The 23,421-nt window shown below is 40.9% G+C and overlaps 1 long non-coding RNA gene across 1 annotated transcript; it reads left to right on the forward strand.

Annotated features, from left to right (window-relative positions):
- Positions 1-8,692: 8,692 nt before the first annotated feature.
- Positions 8,693-23,131, forward strand: LOC308053912. Its single transcript, XR_013923855.1, has 2 exons — positions 8,693-13,161; positions 13,435-23,131. It is a non-coding gene; the product is annotated as an uncharacterized lncRNA (long non-coding RNA).
- Positions 23,132-23,421: the final 290 nt, after the last annotated feature.

Consider the following 23,421-nt stretch of genomic DNA (forward strand, 5'->3'; position numbering starts at 1 on the left):
TGCAAATAGGAATGAGTAAGAGTCTGGCTCGCATCCCCTCCCACGGTAGCCACACCATGAGTCTGGGTTGTTGGGAATCAGCGAAGCTATTTACCAGTTTGCACAGGTCTCTGAAAACAAGGGCAGGATTTACCCTCTGCTGTCCGCTCTGGGTTTTGCCTGGGAGCAACTGCTGAGCAAGTACCAGGCGCCGGCTTGCAAATTGTCGGTTTAGAAATGTTGTGTTGGATGGGCAGAGGCATTGTGCATTTTGACTAGCTGCCATTCATTTGCAGTTCTTTGAAACTGAAACAAAAGTCATTCAGGACTCTGCAAAATTTTCTTCTTGCAGGCTCACCTGTGCCTCCCTTACCTGCCATAGAGACAGGCTGCAGCGAGGCTGTACCGAGGGCTCCTGACCTGTGCCTGAGAGCTCGGTGGTTTGTTCCCTGACCAAGTGAGCATGTCTTCTAGAATACTTTTGAAATGGGGGGGGAGGCTAGCAAAACCTTTCTCACTTTTTAATTTTTTTCTGATCTTTCAGCTTTCATTGTTAGTACATGAAGTAGACTAAAAAAATTGTCAGTCTCTCTTCTGGTTTTGGCTGGGACAGAGTTAATTCCCTTCACCGTGGCTGGTACTGGGCTGTGGTTGGATCCTGCTGGAGCAGCGCTGCTGACACAGGGGGGTCTTCGCTATTGCTGAGCAGGGCTGGCACAGAGCCAGCCAGTGGGCTGGGGGGCACAAGGAGCTGGGAGGGGGCACAGCCGGGGCAGGTGACCCCAGCTGACCCAGGAGATGTCCCACACCGTATGGCGTCATGCTCAGCGTATAAAGCTGGGGGAGGAGGAGGGAGGAAGGGGAGGATGTTTGGAGTGATGGAGTTTGTCTTTCCAAGTAACTATCACACGTGATGGAGCCCAGCCATCCTGGGCGCCCTAAACCTGCCTGTGATGGGAAGGGCTGGATTCCTTGTTTTGCTTTTCTCCTGTGCTCAGCTTTTGCTTTATCTATTAACTGTCTTTATCTCAAGTTTTATCCACAAGTTTTCTCACTTTTTGCTCTTCTGATTCTCTCCCCCATTCCACCAGGGTGGGAAGGAGCAAGCAGCTGTGTGGGGCTTAGTTGCCTGCTGGGGTTAAAATGTGACAGTCCGTTTTGGTATCCAACATGGCACCAAACAGAAAGATGAAGAAATATCGAAGAAAACTCCAAGTTGTAAAGTAAGAAAACATCAGAATGCAAAACTTGGCAGCTGCTGCTTCACACCAGAAGTTCTTTAGTAACTTGGTAGAAATGGGAGATTTCTCAGAGATATGATTGTTTCAATGAACGTTTTTCAAGATTTCTCTAGTTCCTTCAAATAGTAGAACAATATTTTTGTTAGAGGATGTCTCATAGCAGTAGAACTTTATTAAAATATTGGTCTTATATTTAATGAACCAAATCAAGACCAAGGAAAAGGTTCTGATCATCCCAGGACAATTCCTGTGATCCCTTCTGATCACTGATGAGATGGATGGAATTTAGAAATCGTGACGGTTTGTCCCAGCTTGTCATATTTTGTGTCAGTTTCTCAGGTACTTCTTTTGAGCCATCTACAGTGTTTTCTCACTCAATCTGTTCTCACTCAATCTTCATGTTCTTCCTGCAATAGTTACAAGCTGTTTATGACAAATTACTGTACAAAGTAACATTTTTTCTGTGTTTACCACCACCAGTTAGCTCACTGGAATGACTGCTCCGTGTTTGGAGGGGAATAAGAAAAGTTGAATGAGTGTAGACAATACAAAACCTGGTTTTGCAGTGACAGCGGATGCTACCGATGGATTTCAGTTTCCCTTCTAACCCTGCAAACTTGAACTGCTGATTTGTGGTCCCCTACCACATCTCCTCATGGGGCAGAGCAGTCACTGGCATCCCCCTCACTGTACTGATGCTTTTCTGCAGTAAAATTGGGGCTGTTCTTCTAGATGAATCCCACTGTGTATTGCTCCTGAGGCTGGTGCACGAACACCTTCCTGTTTTTCTCCTCAGGAGTGGGTTTGCTGCTTGCCTTGAGGTAGGAGATGGCTCAGCAGTGCTCCTGCAGGTGCTCTCAGCCTCCCCTTTCCTCACCGAGTTCCTCCAAATTGACAATCCTGGCTTTAAGCCAATATCTCTCACTCCCAGTTGTCTGCACCATGCAGACATGCTGCTTCCCCCGAAATGCTCTTGCATGTGTGAGGCTTGACACGGCAGGATGGATTCCTCGCCCCCAGCACTGGGCTTCCACCACGTTTCTCCTGTGGGTGCGTGATCACTTTGCCCTGTGCCAAAGCAACTCTCTTGTCTGTAAGCATGAGGCTGGGAAAGCCTCTGGCTTCCTCCAGCTGCATCCACATCTGGGTGTTCAGCTCTGCTCCCATCATGCTGGGCTGTCCTCCCCCAGGCAAGCTCCTCCTGCCCTGCCCCGTCCCTCTCTGCGTGGGCTGCTGGCCCCCAAGTGCCTGTGATCTGTTGCCAAACATCTCAGCTTTCAAATGGAGGTGTGCAAGTCGGAGGGGGGGAACTTGTAAGATGCTCTGGGGATCTGCTTTTGTAATAGCCTTCCCTTCTGCAACATGGTATTATTCTCCAGAGTACAAGATTAGGGCTTGTATATGAAAATATGTCCCATCTAACTTTATATAAACAAGTTTTAGAACCATTTTGGAGCTTTAAATCCCCAGATTCAAGTTGCAATATTTAAATTTGAACTAAGCTATGTACTGTGATAGGCTTCTCTTTAATAAGCAAGTTACTGGGCTGTTCTGGGTTTCCTTGCCAGTCTCTGGCTATGCTCACCATGCGTGTGCTCCAGATCCAGCTGGGTGCAGCTCAGGGACCTGCCTGGAATCGAACCTCTCTGGGTGCCTGGGAGTTACCTAATCCCAGTTTGGAGTGTTTAGTCTGCTTAGTCTGCTTCTTATTTTGTAGTATACTTAACAACAACAAACACAGGAATGATGAGTAGGAGCAGCAGTTAAGACCCTGCAGCGCCTCCTTGGCTCCCCCAGTTCCAGCCTTGTTCACCCCCCGCTGTCACAATCACTGTGCTGTGCAGGGAGGACATCTGACCAGAGAGACTAAGGGAAGTAGAGAGCACCCATCCTTCTAGAGCTAGAGACCTTTAGAGTAAAACACTTGTGGAAGAGACAGGCTGATGCCCACCTGACGGGAAGAGAAAGTGGAGGGAGCCCAGGAGCTCCTTCCTATGCTAGGAGAGGAAAGCAGTAAAGACTGCAAAGTTTGTGGAGCATCAGGATAAGTATATGCAAGGATGAAGACAAAACAGATGTTTATGGTGCAGACTGGTGAGCTGGGGAATGGGCAGGTGTCAGGCTGGAGCTGGGAGAAGAAACAGAATTAATTGAATTGGAGAGACTGGGAAAAGCCAGAAAATCTGCAGCATTGGGTAATCAGTGGGAGCTGTTGCAGCAGGGACCAGAGTTGCTTTGCTCAGTGAATTGAAGAGAACAGGGAGAAACGCAGTGAGGAAAGTCAGGGGGAGAGGTGGGAAGGGAAAGCACTGAACAGATGCATCTCTTTTCCGTAGGAAACGATGGTGTAGGTGGAGTGAAGTTGCCTGAAGCTGGCTTGGTGATTCTTGTGTTTTGTTGCCAGTCTTGTAATTTTAGAAAAGAGACGGGAGTTGGAGAAGAAATTTGACTTACAGGGTTCTTCTGGGTTTGGGCATTTCTTATTGCAGTTCTGCAAACTAGACCTATCAATAATGTTTTTCAAAAGAGCTCCCTTAATTTCTGTCATTACTTTGGTAGATAACTAGTACTTGGATTGTAAGTACTAAAAGATACTCCCTAAAATGTAGATCTTTTATTAGCAGGGGTTCTAGCGTATAGATCTCAGCCACCAAGTAATAAAGTTTATATACATTTGAGGACTTAAGAGTGAATTACAGCTTTGTGCAGACCGCTGTCATGACTAATATGACTCAGATGTGGAAGAATAGCGGTATCAAAAATAGATTGGGTTTTGTACAAATAGTATTTTGATACGGTTTAGGCTGATAGCTATTTTATAACAAAGTTAAAATAAATGCAGAGTTATCCAAATGTGAATAGGCTTCTTAATGCTTACCTTAAGGCAGAGAGGAAGAATGTTCATTTTTAGCAGTACTTTACGTATTGTGTATTTTTATTGTATTATAAATTAAAATTATGTAAAAACACCCTACAACCTTGGACTTTATTGGCTTTTTATGTACTGCACTAAATAAGAAGAATATTTTTATTAGAAATACTTGGGTTAAAAGGAACCTAAAGTTGAGGGTAGAAGCTGAATATCTTCATTTTAATGGTAGCTTCTCATTTCTAAGGGAGATTTTGCTCCCTTTATACTCACAGCGAACAATTAATTTCTCAGAGTCAATAGTTCTGGGATAATTCAGTGTGAGAGAAGGGGGCAGAAAATAGTTTTTAGTATATCTTGGCAAAAGTTTGTTCTTTTTTTTTTTAATCTTTATTTTTAAAGCAACCATTTTTTAAAAACAATGGGAAATAATCCACATTGTGGGGGCTGCAGCATATTTATAAATGTAACTGCTTTTGTTACCAGGGAACCTGTCTGAGTCAGCTAGAGCTTAGCATTTCAGCAGCTTGTTCTTTCCTCACATTCCTGTTGTTCTCCATCTGATTTTAGGCACCTAATGACCTAATGTACTTTATAAAAACAGGAACAGTTTGTCATGGTTTTCTTTAAGTTTTGATAACTGTACTAAATCTCTGCATCTCATGTATACTCCAGGATGGCAAAAGGAGGCATACATTCTGTGCTTTTCTAAAATGAGAACTACTGGTATTTCTACCTAGCAGCAGTATCTGGTCACGCATCAAGGGTATAGATCAAACACATTAAACACATTAGGCGTGCAGATGGAGCAAACAGGACCTTTGCAGAACTTGGCAGATTTGGAATATCTCTAATTTTAGATAACACCTTCTTTATTGCATTCCATTGCCAGTCTAAACCAGAGATACAGCTCTCTGGGGGGGGGTTGGCTCAATTCAACATAAACTATAGTTCAGTGCTGATCATCTTCACCAATATTCTTTCTAAGACACAAATATCCAGTACTTGAACAGAAAAACGCTACCTATTGCTTACATATAATATATGTACAATAATATAATCAGTGTTAAATTCCTACCACTTCCCTTGACAAAAATGCTCCAGGTGTCTTTGTTGACCAGGCTGCAAAGCCTGGCTGGGGGTCCATCGGTTTTGCTGTTCTCCTGGATTTGGTCACTGGTTACATGAGAAGGCAATCCAGCCTCACTGGCAGAGCAAGTGCATCTTCTTCATCTGAGTTTAAGGGCCAATCTGTTACTTTTGCACGGACTTCTCTGTCTCTGCTAACTCATTCTGAACACTACTATTCTCTCACCTGCGGCTGCATCTATAGTGACGTTTGGGTTTAACCCTTGGAGACCCTGCCTGAACCGTAAGGTCTCTTCTTCACCATCCCCAGTGTGCCATCTTGTCCATAACAAAGCCTACATTCTCAAATGTACCTTCTCTAGGAGTCAAGTTTTCATAGTAATATGGGACTATGGGAAAGAATGTGGGATAAACTGTCTTAATTAAATGGCAAAAAAATGAGTAATGTAGAACAATGTCATAAGGAAAGTTTTCAAACATTATTTCCCTTATTTTTTTTAATTAGTTCTCTCTCAGGTTTGCATTATTGTCCTGAAATACACAATACCAGTCTTAGGATTCAGCTATTTTAATCAATCAGTTTAAATTGTTTCAAATGTGTGTAGAGATTATTTAACTTAATTTGAAGATCCTCTCTAGCAGACTTGATATTTACCAGGTTTCTGCAACATGAAGAAGTCTGTCTGAGGGACATATTCTCCCACTGCTGAAACTGAGGTAGGAACTTGTTAAGTCATTTGGAATCAAGAGAGCTAAAGCTTGAAGTAAGAACATTAGGCCATTTTCCAGTAAAATACTTCTGAGGCAAGCTCACAGATTCTAATGGGTTTTTCAGGGCAGAATACTTCTCAAATAACAGTCATATCTGGCCTTTATCACATTTCAACTCTTCAAATAACCCTTATATTCCTGAAAGGCCAACACTGTGGATGTTTTCACCATAGAGAGCAGCTGAGTTAGGTTACAGTAACTTTGTTTGCTCAAGTTGGGTATTTAAGAATCAACATCTGAATGAGATACTTTTTTTTTTTTCTTCCTCCCTCTCTTTTACTACAATGTACTTTTGGTTAAAGACTACATTTCTGATCAAACAACTGGTCTTCAAGTGCTTGTTCTAGGTAAGCCTTCGATAAATGTCTTGTGGCAGAAGCATCTTTTGTGTAAGATTAGATTTCGCTGGTTTTAAGAAGTTGCTGTAAATGTTTCAATGCTGTGATTAGCACGCTGGAAACATGCACAAGCCATCCTCAGCCAGCCAGGGTTTCAGCATTTTTTGTCATCTGCTTCTTACCATTCTCATGATTTTGAAAATGGCAATTTGGTAAATATGCTGAGAGTACAAGAGTAACTTCTAGTAGATTGAAATCTTCATGCAGGGTAGGTGTATAAAGATCTTCTGGACACCCTGGGGCATCTTCCTATGTGTTTGAGGCTGGTAAAATAGTTTCTTATGTAAACTATGGAACTCTTCTGGCACTTGAAGAAGGGAGATTGGAAAATTTTCCAATGTACCACTGAAGATCAAGCGGTGGCTTGTCCTCTCCAAGTTTGCTTTGTAATGCATTAGACTATCAAATTGAAGCAAATATTCATCCACATTTGTTATTGATTTAAAAACAGAGCAGTGTCCCCCAAGGTTAAAGGTGCCAGGTTTTTGGCAAATTCTTTCATAGTGTCAAAGCTTACACCGTATGATCTTAGGGTTTTCTTTGTATTTTTGAAACTTCTGTACTATGTTTCATGAGCCAAAATGGCTTCTTCACATTTTCAGTGAGTAACAGCAGAAAACTTTTAGAAAATCTTTACAAGTTTTAGGCATTGGTGGACACATGGAAAAATATACCATTTTCAATCAAGTCCTTAGTTTTTTTTCACATGAAAGAGAAGCTAATTTACTGTTGGTGTCCACAGAAGCCTTTTAATTAAAGTTGTATCACTTTAGGGTGAATCTTGAAATACAACATTTAATTTTCTTTTACAGTCAGGAGATCTATATGAATAACTATAGATAATTCTCTAATGGTCTCTGGTTGTTTCCATAGCAATGTCCTTCTAATTGTCTACATTTATACAGTTTTTAGGACTAGCATGGCTTCAAGAGCTTTTTTTTTTAGACCCTGTTAGAATTACTTTCATTCTCCATTTGGTTTTGGAAATGTTACAGGAAGGCACCCGGACATTGCCTGAGACCACGTATACCGAGCTTGATCTGAAATGATGAGAAAGCTTAGAAAACTGAACCATCATCTGCAAATGTAGCTCATGACCTTGTACCACCCACAACTCTGTTCCTTTTGAAGAATAACTTTTCCTGTTGTCTTTACCATATGCCTGCCGATTCTGCGTTCTTCAGGCAGCAGCCTCTGTGCCGACTGCAGGAAATGTCTGTGTGGCTCTTTGAGGGAGTCTGCCCTTTCAGATCTCTCACTTTCATCCAGGCTTTACCAGGAACCTAAAGGAATCTATCCCATTTTCCTTTCAACTTTTTGTTTCTCTGACATCCTCCTACTCTCTCTTCTACTTAAAGTATACAATTAACCCAGTACAGCAGCACTCCAAAGAGAATACAGTTTCCTTCAACAGCATTGTAAATCTGGAGGAGATTTTCAGAAAATTCTAGTAAGGCCTTTACCTCAAAACTGTAGAACCCTGCCAAAATAAAATTGTCCTGTTACCAGTTTCCAGGCCCTACGCTTTGCTTTGCAATACTGTGCTTTGAATGCCTATAACTGGCAAGCCATTGCTGTTGGCGGAACCAGTACAACCTTTCCAGCAGCTTTCTTCCTCTTTTGTTGTTTCTTTACTGAGCTTGCAAGTACAAAAGCAGTAATCTGGGCTAATTTCAGCTTTTGGAAGTCAAAGCCCACTTCCTTCATTATTTAAGAATGCAACAAGAGGAAAAAAATATAATTTTTTTTCAACTTTTCGGTTGCTTTAAAAGACTGGGCTACTTTAAGCTGAATTCAAAACTGAAAATAATGAAGTTTAACTTACACTTGTACTGCTTTCTATTGCTCTGCAAAGATTTGATTGAGTGACTCAACCTCTTGAAAAAAACCCAGAGGATAGGTGGTCACCTGAATGAGCAAATCCAATGAATAAACTGAGTCCCTTCATCAGCTGGTTGCCTAGGAGGCATGCAGGAGGGAAGGAGCTGGGAGATGTTTGTGTGTGAGGGCTGGGAAATGGGTTCAGCTCAGGCCCTGATATTCAGCACACTCTCTGGGCTGAGACTGAATGTTTCTCTGGCCAGAATAAAGGACTTTTAATGGGGACAGTGGCAAAAGGATGTTTGAAGTAAACGTTGAGGTCTAGATACCCTGGGGGACTGCAGTTCATCTATTTTGCACTAGCTACTTCTTGCTCTGTTCCCACCATTAGTGCATCTGGAGCGATGTCTTGGTCCTTCCTGAATTCATTTGTGTGAATCTGGTTTCTGCAGAGTGCCCCTGCCTGTTGCGCCAAGCACCACGCAGTTCATCGGATGAAGCACTGTGTTAAATTCACAGATTCCTGTAGTTGCAACCAGCAGCGTGCGTGTAGTAGCACTTGCTGAGCAACCTCTAGAAAGATCTTGTCCGTATTACCCAAGTTAAGCTAAACTAAACCTGAAAGCAATGATATTGACCTGGTGCTGTGCTGAAATGGCACAGGTTGAAAAATGTTTCAGTACATTTGCCCCATGTTTCACCTGGAAAACAAATGTTGCAGTGTTTAAAAGCCTAGAAATTCATATGGGGTGATACTGAATTATTAAGATATTTCAGAAATTTAAAGTGTGGCAATGCAGGAAAGAAGTTGTACGTGCTGTCAGTATGAATCTGAATGTTGCTGTCAGTCATGGGCAGTTCTTTAATTTGAGCTCATAAACAGTATAACCTGCAGTAATGACTTTGTTATTGAAAGATGGTTTTCTGAAATTGGAGGGTAGCCTTCCAAATTATACCTTCACAAAATGACATTTTTTCCACTGATGTGTTCACTGTATTGCACCCCGTTGGTATTGGTGGCTCACGTCAATCATCCCAGCAATTGTCACATTAAGTAGGGCGTGATGCACAGGAAAAGAAGTAAAAAATTAAATAATAAATGCTGTTGTTTTCAAACTGTGATTCGGTTACCAAAGTGTGGTGAGGAATGTAAAATTCCTGTCGTCCACAGCCTCCAGAAGGCATCAGCACTTAGCCTTGCAAGGTCCAAACTGGGGGTAAAAATGGTTCTACTGGTAAAAACTGATACCAAATACAGTAAATATGAACTACTTGAACATCTTGGTGTCATTTATATGCAACTTGTCCATATGAGGTAAAAGGTGTTTGTTCTTTAATATATGTTACTGTGATCCATATGCATCTCTAAAACATTATGTGTAATAATGGAACTAAAAACCCAGCCTCCTTTCCCTTGCCTTGTACTGCTTTGGAGCTCACTGCAACCATCATGTTCTTGTGTGGGGAGGGAGACTTCTTAGTTACTGGAAATAATTTTAAACCCCTGTGTAAACCCAGTAAGGGGGAAGTAATTTTGAAGGATCAAGTACATACGTACTTTCTGAACTAAACTGATCTGTACAGCTGCGCTGTATAAAATTACCAGGTTTGGCTACTCTACTCTTTTCCTTTAATTTTTCTATATAACCCAGCTTGGCTTTTAAAAGAGAAATTAATTAGAATAATTTTCCTACCGCATGTTAGCTATTTTCAGTTGACAGCAACAACAGTGCAATATATTTTTCAGTAGATGTTTCCTTCGTCAGAGGATACTGATAGGTAAAATTAAGTTGTATCCAAATTCTTTTAAAACTGTTCATTCATTTTCAAACTTTTGCATGTAATTAATAACCATTGTGCCATGAGGAACCTTTGAAACTTAGCTTGTGAGTCATGGTCTATAGCCATGCTTGGGAATACTGGAAAGTAAATAACTCCAGTAAGTGTTTAATTTAGATTTAGTAATTGATACAGAAATGTGTAGGGATACTGCAGAAAGGAAAGGCTACTAACTGAAGTAATGCGGTTAGTTTAGCAAAAATTAAGGACCTGAAATGTGAATATTAATTGAAGTTCTGATTTCCAAATTGATGCAAAACTAATTAGGTTGCTATTTAAAATCTGAAATAATTCAGCAAATTATATAACTTAAGTTTTAAAAATATGTGGAATAAATGTAGTTTTTAAAAAACTACGCTTGCTGTAATAAAATGTCAGTTAAATAATATGTAAGAAGGTGGTATGTACAGTAAAAGTCCTTTCTGCACATTCCAAAGTACATTCTGGTGATTTCTCAAATCCAGAAACAGAGCTGACTGTATCTTTGGGCATGAACCCCAGCTTCAGTAAGAAAATACTTGAGCCAAGGTTTGCATTATTGAAGGAAGCTAAGAGCTTTAGGAATCTTTAGAATTTTAAATACTCAGCACCATTTGTCTGAAAATTAAAGACAAAGGAGAGAAATTTTCCTGGTTTTTGGATCAGTTGATAAGGCAAAATAAAGAGTTATGGAATTAATTTTTTAGATAGCAGAATCCTAAGTAAAGAAACAGCAAACAGGTGAAATCTATTATCACCATAGATTATAGGAAAATTGAGAAACAAATAACACAGTGGTTATTAATTACATGAAAAATTATTATCCAGGTTGCTTCTGATTTTCCACCACCTTCACTGGGTGGAAAGTCAGGCTAGAGATCAGGGGAATGGTTGCAGGGGTGTGGGGGTGTGTGAATCTTAAGGTCTTTTAAAGCAAGAAGACAAATGTTAAATGGGATTCTAACACAGATTTCAAACCATGAAATGTGTCTGTGGCTGCTAAAGACTCGTTCTGCTAACACATCTCTGGGCTAATGTTACTCACTCAAAGCCTCTTTGTGCTCATGCAGGATGCATTTCATGGGCACAGAAATTAACAGCAAGTAAAATTTAGTATTTTAATTCCTGAGAAGAGAAAAGCATTATATAGCTCACCTGTCTGGTCAACTGAGCTTTACTCCAGATCTACCCACCCTATTTTTTTAATGGATGCAGGCTTGCAGTTCTGCAAAACCACAACACACAATTTCATTTAGCTGTTGATTCTTAGAGAGCCTGTTGATTCCTTGATTTTTGAGCATACAGACATGCTGCTTTGTTGACTTTAGCCACATTTGGGCACAAAACCATAACACTTGCCCTGAAATGAGAGGGGGGAAAAAGCTGGCGGGGTGGGGGGATGGGACACCCGGGGGGTGGTGGTGGTGGTGGAGGAGACGGGGGACACACAAAGGACACAACAAAGACATGCCCATAGAAAGAAATTTGCTTTTAGCCTGAGGTAATGTTAAACCAGGGGCTTCTGCAGTAGTTAGTGGAGAATCTACACTGATTTACACAAACCGAGTCTGCCCATGAGTATTTGCTTTGAGAGGTGTGTCAGTTTTTGGAAGGTGTTACAACTATTAGCACTTAGAATTGACATCAAGAAATTCTTTATTATGTTATAGTTCCTGAGTGTCATTCTAACAATGGAGTGTTAAAAGCTGCAGATAAATCAGGAACTACTGTTCCTTGCAGTTTGCACCTTGTAGAGTTAGTGTCCTGCAGAATACTGTAAACTGGTTTTAATTTCTAGAGATTCAGAAACACATTAAAAACTTACTTCTTCTTCTAGAATTTAGATGGATGGGCAGCATTCCAACCCTACTACCGGTCAAATAATACGTACTAACTATTCCTAGCGTTAATAGACTGGAGGTGGAGGAACTCCATTGATTTCAGTGAAAATTGTTCAGCTAAAGATGATCTATGTATATTAACATAACAGAAAATTGCACAATAGATTTTTTTTTTTCCTCGCCTGCAGCCACCTTGTTAATGCAACACAGTTCATGCTACAGAACTGAGATCCAGACCCTCAGCAGCTCACTGCTCAGCAGGCATTTGAATCTTGACTCTTAGTTCAAGCTGTTTAAAATATACTCTGTGAAATCTAGTTCTTAATTGAAGTTTGCATTTCAAACATTTGCAGAGTTTGCATGCATATCTTAATGTCTTTTAATAAATGATTATCAGTGTCTTTATACATCATGCAGTAATGCCAACAAAGAGCGGTTGTTAATATTCCTTAACTACGCTCAGAAAACATGAAGAGTGGCTTGCAGTGTGTGCGTGGATATTTAAATGGAGCAGGAGCTCTGTGTGAATAGTAGAGCGAGCTGGAGGGGAATAAAAGACTTTGGAGCTGGAAACAGCATCTTTTCTCTCTTCTGTTGTTACCATTAATAAGTGCACATATTGTATTTGCAGATAGAATAAGAACAAGTGTAAAAATGTTAGTCTGGGACTATATGAATTTCTGCATTTGCAGATCTTGAATTACCCACTTTATGCCAGTATACATGTGCCTATATATGTAAAGAGAGGAGAGGATTTGGTATAGGTGTGGGGTGAAGATACTTGTGAATGGGTCTCCATATGTGGATCTTTTTATTCTTACATAAAGGAATGAAAGATTTGCCTTGATCTGGTTTTCACAGAAATGGAGATTGTTCCTCAGTATGGGAACAGTTCCAGACAGGGCAAACATTTCTGGCTCTTATTCAAGGCTGGCAGAAATGGCAAAGCTCCCCCCACTCCCATCCTTTTGGTCTCCTCTTCTCTGAAAAATCTGGGAATCTTAGCTAGCCACAGATAATAGTAGTTTGATGATGCCCAGTGAAAGCTTTTCACTGCATCATTGGGCCATTCTTGCATACGTTTCACCTTCTACCTGACTGATTCAGGTAAAGCTGCTGAGATCATTCACATGGGATGGAGCCACCCAACACTGTTGCAGCTCGGTCCTTGCAGAGAAGCCACTGTACCGTAAACAGAGGTGTGAATTCATAGCTCTTACAGGTTCCCTTCATGTACACTAAGGTGTAAAAACACTGAAAGAACATTGATGAGAGAAGCCTGCTTATTTAAATGTAGTTTAATTATATCTGTGCAAAGCAGTACTCACAAGAATGTAAACAGTGCTGTTGCCTTTACAGGCACGCGGTGACCTGGTTCAGGAACGGCACGGCGGCCGACCCCTGGCCGCGCGGTCCATCAGCTCACAGACACCAATGTGGTGGATGGCAAATGGCGTTTATTGCTGAACGACGTGACACTATATAGCCTAGGCTTACAATGTCACTTCCGTCTGCTTACATCATAAACTAAAAGCTGTTGGCTACCTGGAGGGGGGCCCTGTGTTTCCGTACAGCGCGAGATCTTCCGGCCGCCAGGCCCTACCTAGCAACATAGTGCCTTCTGAAAAGATGGGTAAAACACATCGCAGTGTTAGCTGATGCAACCAGCAAGCGATTTGAGAGCATGTCCAGTAAAACCCTTCTGGCCTGAAATGTACTTGTTCTCCTGTTGGCAGGACTGGAAGCAGGTGTCTACTCCTGATCTCATTTCCTAGCTGACTTAGGTGCTGGGCCAAAGATTTAGGTGAAAGTGCAAATTTTGGCAGTTACTGTGTCCATGCCCAAGTGAAGACAGAGCAAGTGTTTCTCTCTCTGGCAGAAGGTACAATGACATCCTAACTGAAACCATTCTCAAATGCAAAGAATATTCCTGGGAAATGTCAAATACCGTTTTAAATTGTGTTTTGCATGACAGAGAAAACATTTTCTCAGGGGACAAGACAACACTGTTTCACTAAGCAGCTAGAAGTATCAGGAGCAGCGATATGCTGTATTTAATGGTTCATCTGCCTTAATGTAAAGAACATCAACATTCACCTTTTATGCAGGATAAATCCTGTGCTGGTTCATTGACCAGAACACACTCTTTTTCTGTGAAGCAGAGGTTGTTTTAAGGCACTTTCGGTGCAGTGTTCCTCAAGGTTATGTCTAGGACTGCTAATAGTAATGTGTTCCTGCATCACCCGAATACCCTTTTTCTTGAGCCAGCCTACTTCCTACACACTAAGGGGACTCAAAGCAATTTTAAATCCCCTCTGTACCAGTGTAGCAGCCCAAAGGGGAATGAGTAAGGCTTTGAACATCTGCTGGAATCCGACTCCTACAGATGTGTCTTCCAGTTATTGAGTTCTTGCTTCTTGCTAGGTACCCTCTCTGCTCACCTGGCCGGGTCAGGGTGCGGGGAGCTATTCACAGCCCTGTCTGCAGCTCTCGGTCACACCAAGGTACCCGTTACTGCCTCACACATCTGAGAAATGAGGATTTCCTCTTCCTGCTGTCCGTGGAAACGCGCATTCTTCCCACAGATATCCCAGGCCTCTAAAGTCAACATTTCCCATTTGAAACTTCCCATGGATTCCTTCTGAAGCAGTAATCTCCATACTTAATAGCTGCTGCACAGTAGATAATTTCCTAGGCTGTGTGGTATGTAAGTCTTGTACTGGGAGGTAGAAACATACAGCTAATCCCCTCCTTTTCTAAACAAGATAGACCTAGCTGTTAATTCTTCTCTTGATGTATGGGGTAGTGATGGACATAAATCCCATTAGCATTAATAGAAGTTCAATGTGTAAATCCCTGCTATACCAGTGGGAGCATTGATTTCTCAGTTTCTCTAGCCTTTCTGGTTCACTAAAATCCTACAGTTCCTGTTCAGGTTGCCTGCAGTTATACCACGTGCATTTTTGTGATGCCCTTTCTTGTGATATGACCACCATTGTGAATTATTCTGCCTTCATTCTGCAGACCTTTATATTCTCAGGCTTTTGTTTGTTTGAATAAACTCAATTTAACTTTTACTTTCTACCTCCATTTACACATACAGGCATCATTTCTGCAACCTTATGATTCAACAGTATAGTGAAGACACCCGTGTATCTACCCAGAAATGGGTGGTCCAGTTCTGAGCCAAATGTATTTTGGGAGGGCCATCACTCAGTTGTGCCCCTGCTACATCTCCTGTTCGGGGTTCTGTCATCTGGGCTTAATCCATGTCTCTTACTTGCAGTAGTTGCTAATGTTTTCTGCCATCTGTCTGCATGTTTTTTCCTTCACAGTCTGCTCACCAGCTTCCTTACCAACCTGCTGTATCATACTTCTATGTTACTGATGTATCAGTGAATAAGGCCTGTCCTTGGGGCTAGTGAGAGCTAGCTGAAATACTTGTTTCCCCTTCAGGCATTAGGTATCAAAACTTTTTGCTCTGAAAACACTTTTATTATTATTCTTGTTTGTAGAAATATCCATACTTTAGGGTCTGCGACTACCTAATTGCTAGTGGCTGGCAGTAAGCTATGGGAGATGTGATGCTCCACTCCAAAGGACTGGCTCAGTCCTGTAAGAGAAATCCTTATTTATTTCCCCACTAGTCATCTTTACATTGTTCTGTTCATCACTGCTTACCTTTTCTTGCAGTGCTGTGTTTTGGATTTAGTGTGAGAATGATGCTGATAACACACTGATGGTTTACTTGTTCCCAGGTAGTGCCTGCCCTTAGCCGAGGACTATTCTGTTTCCCCTGCTCTGCCAGCGAGGAGGTACGCAAATAGCCGGGAGGGGACACAGCCAGGACAGCTGACCCCACCTAGCCAAAGGGATATTCCATACTGTAGCCATCATGCCCAGTATATAAACTGGGGGGAGCTGTCTGGGAGGGGCCAATGGCTGCTTGGGGACTGGCTGGGCATGGGGCAGAGGGTGGTGAGCAACTTTGCTGTGTATCACTTGTTTTTTTTTTCTTTTTGGGTTTTATTCCTCTCTCCTGTTCTCTCTTCTTCTCATTACAGTTGTTATTATTATTATATTTTATTTTATTTCAGTTATTAAATTGTTCTTATGTCAACCCACAAGTTTTACCTTTTCCTGATTCTCCTCCCCATCCCACTCAGAGGGGAGGGGAGAGTGAGCGAGCGGCTGCGTGGTGCTTAGTTGCTGGCCGCGGTTAAACTATGACAGTGCCACAACATAAAAACTTAGTTATCCCTTCTTTTCTTGAATTGACCATGCAGTTCCAGTGTATCTTGTGGCATGATAGTTTAGATATCCATTGCTAGCTAGGATGAGAAAAATATATCACTGTAATGAATGAGGGGGTTTGGGTCACGTGAAGTTTGAAAGGATCACATACAACTAACTTTGTTAATAGTGATTATTATTATGTTAGGTGCTAAATAAGGCTGTGAACCTCCTTCAAAGCAGTTCAGTATCTTTAATTGCTTGAACTCAAAGGACATCGCTTCTAGTCAATGGACTGGTTTGCACTCTTGTTTGCTTAAGTTCTGTGTTTGCAAAAGGAGCTGGCCGCCAATTTGCTGGTGGTGGAAGTCATAAAGTCATGTTTACACTGTGTGTCACAGTGCTTTGGAAGGCTGAGCTATCTGAAAGTTGCAATTTACCCTTTATTCACAAGTAGGGTGTCTAAGACATTAAGAGTTACAAGGCAGACTGAATAAAGTTGTGGAAGCCAGGGCCAAAAAGTGTTGTAGATAGTAACTGTGGGGCGGAAGAAGCATCTTCAGAGTCCTTTTAAGTCAGTGAGGGCACAGTCAGCACACTGCTAGTCAGTGTCCCTGTGTAGTGTGGCTTTGGAAAATCTGAATGATGCTATCAGATAAATATGCAGAGCCTAAAAACACCAATGGGCATTTTCCACAGATGCACATTGGTCCTAAAAAATGGAGTTTCCAAACCAGGGGTCTGTTTCAGTGAAAGTGCAGAGGACAAACTGGCTCTATTTAGCCTTGTAGCTTCTCTTGATAAAGAAAAGTACTAAGAAGGGAAAAGCAGGGAAAAATTAGTTTCAGCATTCAGATTTTTAGGTCAAGCATATTGCTGTTAATGGCCATCCTGATAGGAACTACAAAAGCGCTATTTAAATGGCTATTGCTGAGCTCACAAGTCTCTTAAAGAATGGCAAAATATTATAATAACAATAAAAAAATATATGTATAGACAATGTTATAAAACCATTCTTAGTTTTTCTGGTGGTTATGTTTTGGACAAAGAGGAACAAAAGGTCTGTTTTCATTCATTCTGCAGTGCAGTCTCATTGTGCAGGAAGGAACAGCATTTATGATGGTGTGCTGTGATGATACAACTTTACAGCTGTAAAATGGTAGCTAGCTTGGAAAACCAACAACAAAATGTGAAAAATCAAGCTACCCTACCAATACGATATGTCCAAAAGAAGTCTTAAAAAAAAATCTTGAGTTACGTTTTGCTTATTTTTATCCCTTGTATCTCTGGGTTTCTGTTTTATATACATTTTACATAATGCTTCTTATTTTGTTTCCACCTTATTGTAATGTTCATAAATACAGTTGCTATGTGGTTAGATGAAAGGCTGGAACAAATTTCCCATTGCTGTTTCTTGTCAGTGTCTGCAGTTTGGAGTCAGCAAAACCTTCCTCATTCCAGCAGCGTTGACTCATTCAATTTCCGTGCATCTTTTTTCCATGTATGAACTGTATCACCAATATGCAGAAGGTCAGCTCAGTAAAGCAAAGAATATTAACAGCGAGTTTCAATTCTTATTTTGCATTTTGCATCTAAATAAAAAAAATGCTGTTGATGCATCGCCATAGCCACATTGCATGTGTTTTCTCTGAATTACATCTAACCTGAAGGCTACTCTTTTCTGTTAGGAAGTATCAAACAATCTGCGATAGTTTGGTCTGCCCACCTTTTCTTCCCCAACTGAAAGTTCATATTTAAAGCATCCCTATTAGCATCTCCACATAAATAGCCTACATAAGTATCTCAACAGCACTTTAACGAAGTCTGGCTGATGACTGATGCCCATCTCAAGTTTGAGAACAAGAGGCAACAAATCCAAATGAAACTTCTGTGCTATGCAAAAACCACTCATATTTGAAGAGAAGGAAACTTCTCTGAACCGAAGCCATGAATTGTCAATGAGCAGAGAGAGTGCTTAACACTTTACGTAAGCCTAGCAGCAGCCCTCTTGAAAAAAAGGATTCAAAGTCATGCAGTGCAGTTGAGATGCTGTGAACAAGTTGCAATACAGACTTTTCAGTGGCATTCTGCAGCTCTTTGTAAATCAATTAAAAGTCTGTTCTGTCTCTTCTGAAATATCTTGAATTATTCCTGCCACATCTTTTCCTGACTGTTCTATAGGAAACTGGATAGGAAGGTACCATACTAACAAAACCAAAAAGCTCCCTACAAGTTTTCTCCAGGGGTATTTCAAAGAGCTAATCCTAATATCAGATCCAAAAAGCTCTACTCTACCATTTAAATGTTTTTAAATGTAAATTGAGTCATTGAATCATTTAACTTTACTTTATCTTCTTATTAATATTATAATAAGGGATTTAAGAAAATTGAGAATTCAATTTCTTTGTACCTCTTTCAGAATAGCTGTCACTCTCTCAGAATAACTGTGTTCATTTAAATATCCTTAATTATCAACAGTAAAATGTGGACTTCCCTGAGCTTTACAGACTTTCTTAATTTAACAGTTGTCAAATAATGTACCTATTGGATTGTTTTGCAGTAAAAAAGTGGCTCATATTTGTACTGCAAGTATTTCGTTTAAAGAGAAAACACTTGTATTACCAGAATTCTTGTTATTTTATCTTGTGTCTCTTCAGCCCTTTTTGTCTACTTTTTTAACAAAAATACATGTCCCAGTGGCTTAGAACATATTTTCTGTTCTTCACTTCCTACGTTGTAGCTTCTGTCATTTCGTCATTTCATTTTTCTTGTATCTTGCATATTATTTTATATTGAAAAAGAACACATCTTTGTAATGAGTTATATCTTCTTTCACTGGCAACTAATATCACCCTGTGCTGACTCCAGCCTTCACATTTAATGACAATGAATCTGCCTCACTTTTGTTCTATAAATAGAGATGCTAAATCTTAATTATCCTTTCGAGTTGCTATGTCTATATCTAGCCATGCATATGAATGTTACTGATCAGCATATATGTACTATTGAATTTACTTTTAATCCCAAATTGCATCCTTCAGGATACACGACAACATCTGAAATAATTAACTTGTATTTAGATGGACACATGTCAAATGCTGAGAGACATGTCTTACTGATCTTGGTTTGCTTCATTCCAGAATTTCGGGGATATAATACCACATTGGAGCTATGCAAGCTTATATTTTCCTTTTATGTCTGCCCTATTCAGGCTGGATTCCCAAAGATAACATGCAAGTGTCAGGCATGAAATTTTACAATCCTCCTGTATTCCTTTCTTCGTGAATTTGTAGCATGCTATGAAAGCCGAGCTGCTTAAAAGGATTTTATATTTTAGCCAAGCCTTTGCCTCCTAAGTGTGTAAGCCTTTACAAATATGTCCTTAAATTTTCAGTTGAAAACAGTTTATAATAAGAAAGTTAGCTACGCTTTTTTCTTCCATAGCAACATTACTACTTCCTTTAGAAAAAAAATAATAAATCATTTAAGAATTTTTGCAAAGTCTAGGAGAAACGGCGCTACATCAAGATGAATCAGTCTAAAGATACCTAAATCAGTCTAATATTACATAAAGGTTCTGATTTAACTCTTAAAGAAGAGCAGCTAGTGCTTCAACAAACAAATCTTCCAGAATGCCTCTGTAGCAACTAGGATACGTATTCAAAAGATTCTATGAAGTTTTGATTCCTATGGCAAAGAGGAACGTTGGGTCACACAAATTCCCCTGAATGCAGCAAGGTGTTATCCTGGGTAGCAGCCCTAGCTGTGTGTAAAAGTGGAGTTGATATACCCTACTCAGAAGGGGGGCTGAGAGACCCAGTAGCCTATTTTATATCTTTTCAGCCTGCGGAATCGGTGCAAACCACCACAGTGAAACCATGCTAATTTGACTGGCCAAGACAACACACCAGCAACATTTCTCTGAAGAATAAAGGGTGCTGTAGGGTTCCCCCCCCCCCCCCAACATTTCAAGACGTTCTTGCTGTTTCTAAAGCAGGCTAACTCGGGCCGTGCAGTTGTGCGGGTGTGTGAAGCGCACTCGGTATCCTTCTGGGAGCAGCGTTTACATCCCAGAGGGAGGAGGGAGAGGTGCTGCACCCAGCGTGCAGAGACCTCAGGCTGCTGCTTAAGCTGCGTATGCACCACGGGCAGCCTGAGGGGCAGGGATTTAAAATGTCATGCTTTGGTGAATTTTGTTAGTACTTTATTTTTTATAGTAGTTTTTACTTCAACACATTTAATGATGTGTTGTGTCTGTTTATATTAGCTATAGATAAGAACTTTCCTGTAGAAATCCTGATCCTCCCTACTTAATCCTTCTCCAACTTCTGCCTTCAGCATTTTTTGCATGATTTCCTTCTCCTGGAAAAGAACTACTTCATACTTCATACTTCTCATTACCTCCAATAAAGCATTCTTTTGTCAGCCTTCCCTGCAGTAGTTTCCTTGCCAATGGGTACTGCACACCCACCTTTGCCTCAACTGGTGCTCTGTTTTTATCCTGCTGGCACCAGCTTCTGCAGAACTTGAGGACAGATGGTATATTTTATCTGGTGGTTTTGTGTGTTCTCAGAAACATTTCTGGGACTCTGTCAAGTTAGCAAAATGGTGATTATTAATATCACATTGGTTTTGCCTCCTCTCCAGCCAGAAGGATACTGCAAAAACTGCTTTTCTTGTTTTGGTGACGTTGGGATCAGGGATTACAGAGATATAAAAAATATTTTTTGGAAAACTCTTTCAGTTTTAACCTTTTTTAATCATTTCCTTCATTTTTTGGCTTTTGTTCCTGCTCAGGCAGATTTCTCATTTTAATCGGATTGCTCTACCCATCCCAATTATGTTTTGTGTTTTGCATTGTCTTTCTTAGCAGCACCTCATTCCAGGAGGGGAGAACTGGGAACCAGATTTCTGAAAATGAAAAATCTGAACAATAAGCAGCTAATGCATTGGGCAGGATGTTTCCTAAGAACCCCAGGGAAACTGCCTGCTGCACAGGTCCAGCACAAGTTGAATACATCATTTTATGTCCCAGGATAAAGTCCCCAGGAAAGCTTAAGTCATTCTTAGACTATGTATGCCTTTTATCCTGTGACAGAGGGGACCTTTTTTGCCTTGTGTTCAAGGAGGAAAAACTGCTTACTGTGGTCAGAACACTATTCTGCTATTACATAGAAAACAAACTATTTACTTTTTCTGGCATTATTACCTTTTCCTGTGAGGAACTGGCATTTTATAGAGACAGCAGTCAACAGGGAAGCCATGCTGTTCTCCAGTTTGCTACCATTAACAACATCAAGGGCAGGGATGGTTCAGAGCCTCTGGACGGGCAAGTCTTTGCTCTTGGAGGCCAGATGAATTGTGAAAGCAAAGTCTAGCTTAGTCCCCAAGGAGAGGGATGGCAAATTGTGTTCTTCCTGCACAGCATATCTTTAGGGGTTCTTTTTTCCTTTTTCTATCAGGCTTTTTCCTTCCATCTATGACCGCAAACAGGCTGCTGCTTTGTCTCAAACCACCATTTGGCTACATACTGGCTTTCTTTCCTTCTAAGCACCTGCTTTGATCTCCCACAGTAGAGCGCCAGCAAATGTAACAAAGGCAGAGGTTTTGCCTTTTCATCTGCTCACTAGATTGTTAGTCAAGAGCAGCAGAGAAACATTGTGCAACCTGTCAATGCAATTTAAAAAGCCATATTCTAAATTGCCGCTGAGGGTTTGCTCACTGCAGCAGAAGTCCTCCAAGAACTAGCTCTCTGGGGCTGTTCCCCAATTTTATGTCAGAGCAAGACACTGCTAAGGCTTCCTACACAAATGTTGCAGGGTATCAAATTAGCCTGCTGATCTTAGGAGAGCAGCTTAAAATAAAGCAGTTATTGCTAGCTTGATGAAGTTCCACTCTATTTAACTGATCATAAAAATATCATGTTTCATATTTGACCATCTCTGTTTGTAAGGAGAAATAACTTACTGAGGGTCATCTCGTGCTCTTGCAGCCCAGGCTCGCAAAAGACCCCTCTCAGCATCTCCTGCCAAATCAAACTAGGTAGTGAGTCAGACAGCCCTGTATATTCATATTTTTTAACATAACATCTGCCCCTCTTCGTTTCCAGTCTGTGATCAAAATTCCCTCAATTCTGAATAAAAGCTGAGTAAGGACCTTGGGGTATAGCCTGTGGGTGCTCGGAGACTCTGCTGGCATCAGGCGTGGAATGAGTTGCTCTGAGATTAGCTCGTTCCCTGGTATTTCCTCCTGTCGCAGCCACAGATGTGCTTCATTTCATTAGGTGTAGCTGTGGGCATACTGCCATCCAGCTCTGCTGCTGACTATCCCACTGCTGCTGAAGGCCAAATAATCATAATCATTTCAAGTTGATAGCACAGTATATTTCCCCAGGGAATGCTCTTCAAATTAAATCAGTCATACCAACAATAATTTTATAATTATATAAAGGGAGCCCTCTATTCCAGTTATTTTATTTTTTTTAAAAAATGTGCATTCATTCAAATGGTTATTGCTCTTCCCAAAGTGTTTTCTTTCCGCAAATCTCTATGCTCTTTACCTTTTTTTGTGTGAAAAAAATCATTATTCTGATAATTAGCATGCTTAAGTGCAATCAGTGTCAAAATAAAAACAAGTGTAACTTTCAGAATTTATTTATGATGTAGGCCACTTGCTGCCACGAGATGATTTTCTGTCAGCGATGGCAAGAAGTCAGAGCATCAACTAGCCTAATCTTGAAAACACTGTGCATTTCTGAAGGCCAGATTCGTTATTCCAGTCCCACTCAATGGAGAATTAAATTCTCTTGTGAAACTACCATGATTCATATTTATTGGTCAGTCTCAAACTCTCCAAGTTCAGCAAGGAGTTCTGTCCTGAAGGCCCCGAGGAACTGCCTGGTGTTACTCACAGGCTTGCAGTAGCGCACGTGCGTAAGCACTGGAGCAAAGCAGATTCCGTGTGAGCTGGTGTAGCAAGCTGGATCATGAGTGAGTACAGCTGATCTCTTTGCGTGTGGGTTACTCCAGCATAATGCATCTCCTGCCTTCTTGTATTAATGTTCCCATTTTCTACAGCAATAATTTGAGTAGCAAAAAAAACCCCCTTATTTCTCTTAGTGCAAGGAAATTGCTGAACACTTACGATGCTCTGAGGTAGATAAGGAGAGCCAGCTTAGGAGCAGGATGAGGCCTCTTTTTTAGGCTAGATCCAAACTGATTGCAAAAGAATCAGAGCTAAAATTGCTCCACCTTTTTAGAACTGGATGATTTATATCTCCTTCATGAACAGGAGATAAAATGTTCTGCTGCTTACACTCTCCACAGAAATAAAACAGAAATAAAACTATGTCCTAATGCAGA

The sequence above is a fragment of the Falco punctatus genome, assembly GCF_963210335.1.
Source record: "Falco punctatus genome assembly, chromosome: 15".
Classification (NCBI taxonomy): domain Eukaryota; kingdom Metazoa; phylum Chordata; class Aves; order Falconiformes; family Falconidae; genus Falco; species Falco punctatus.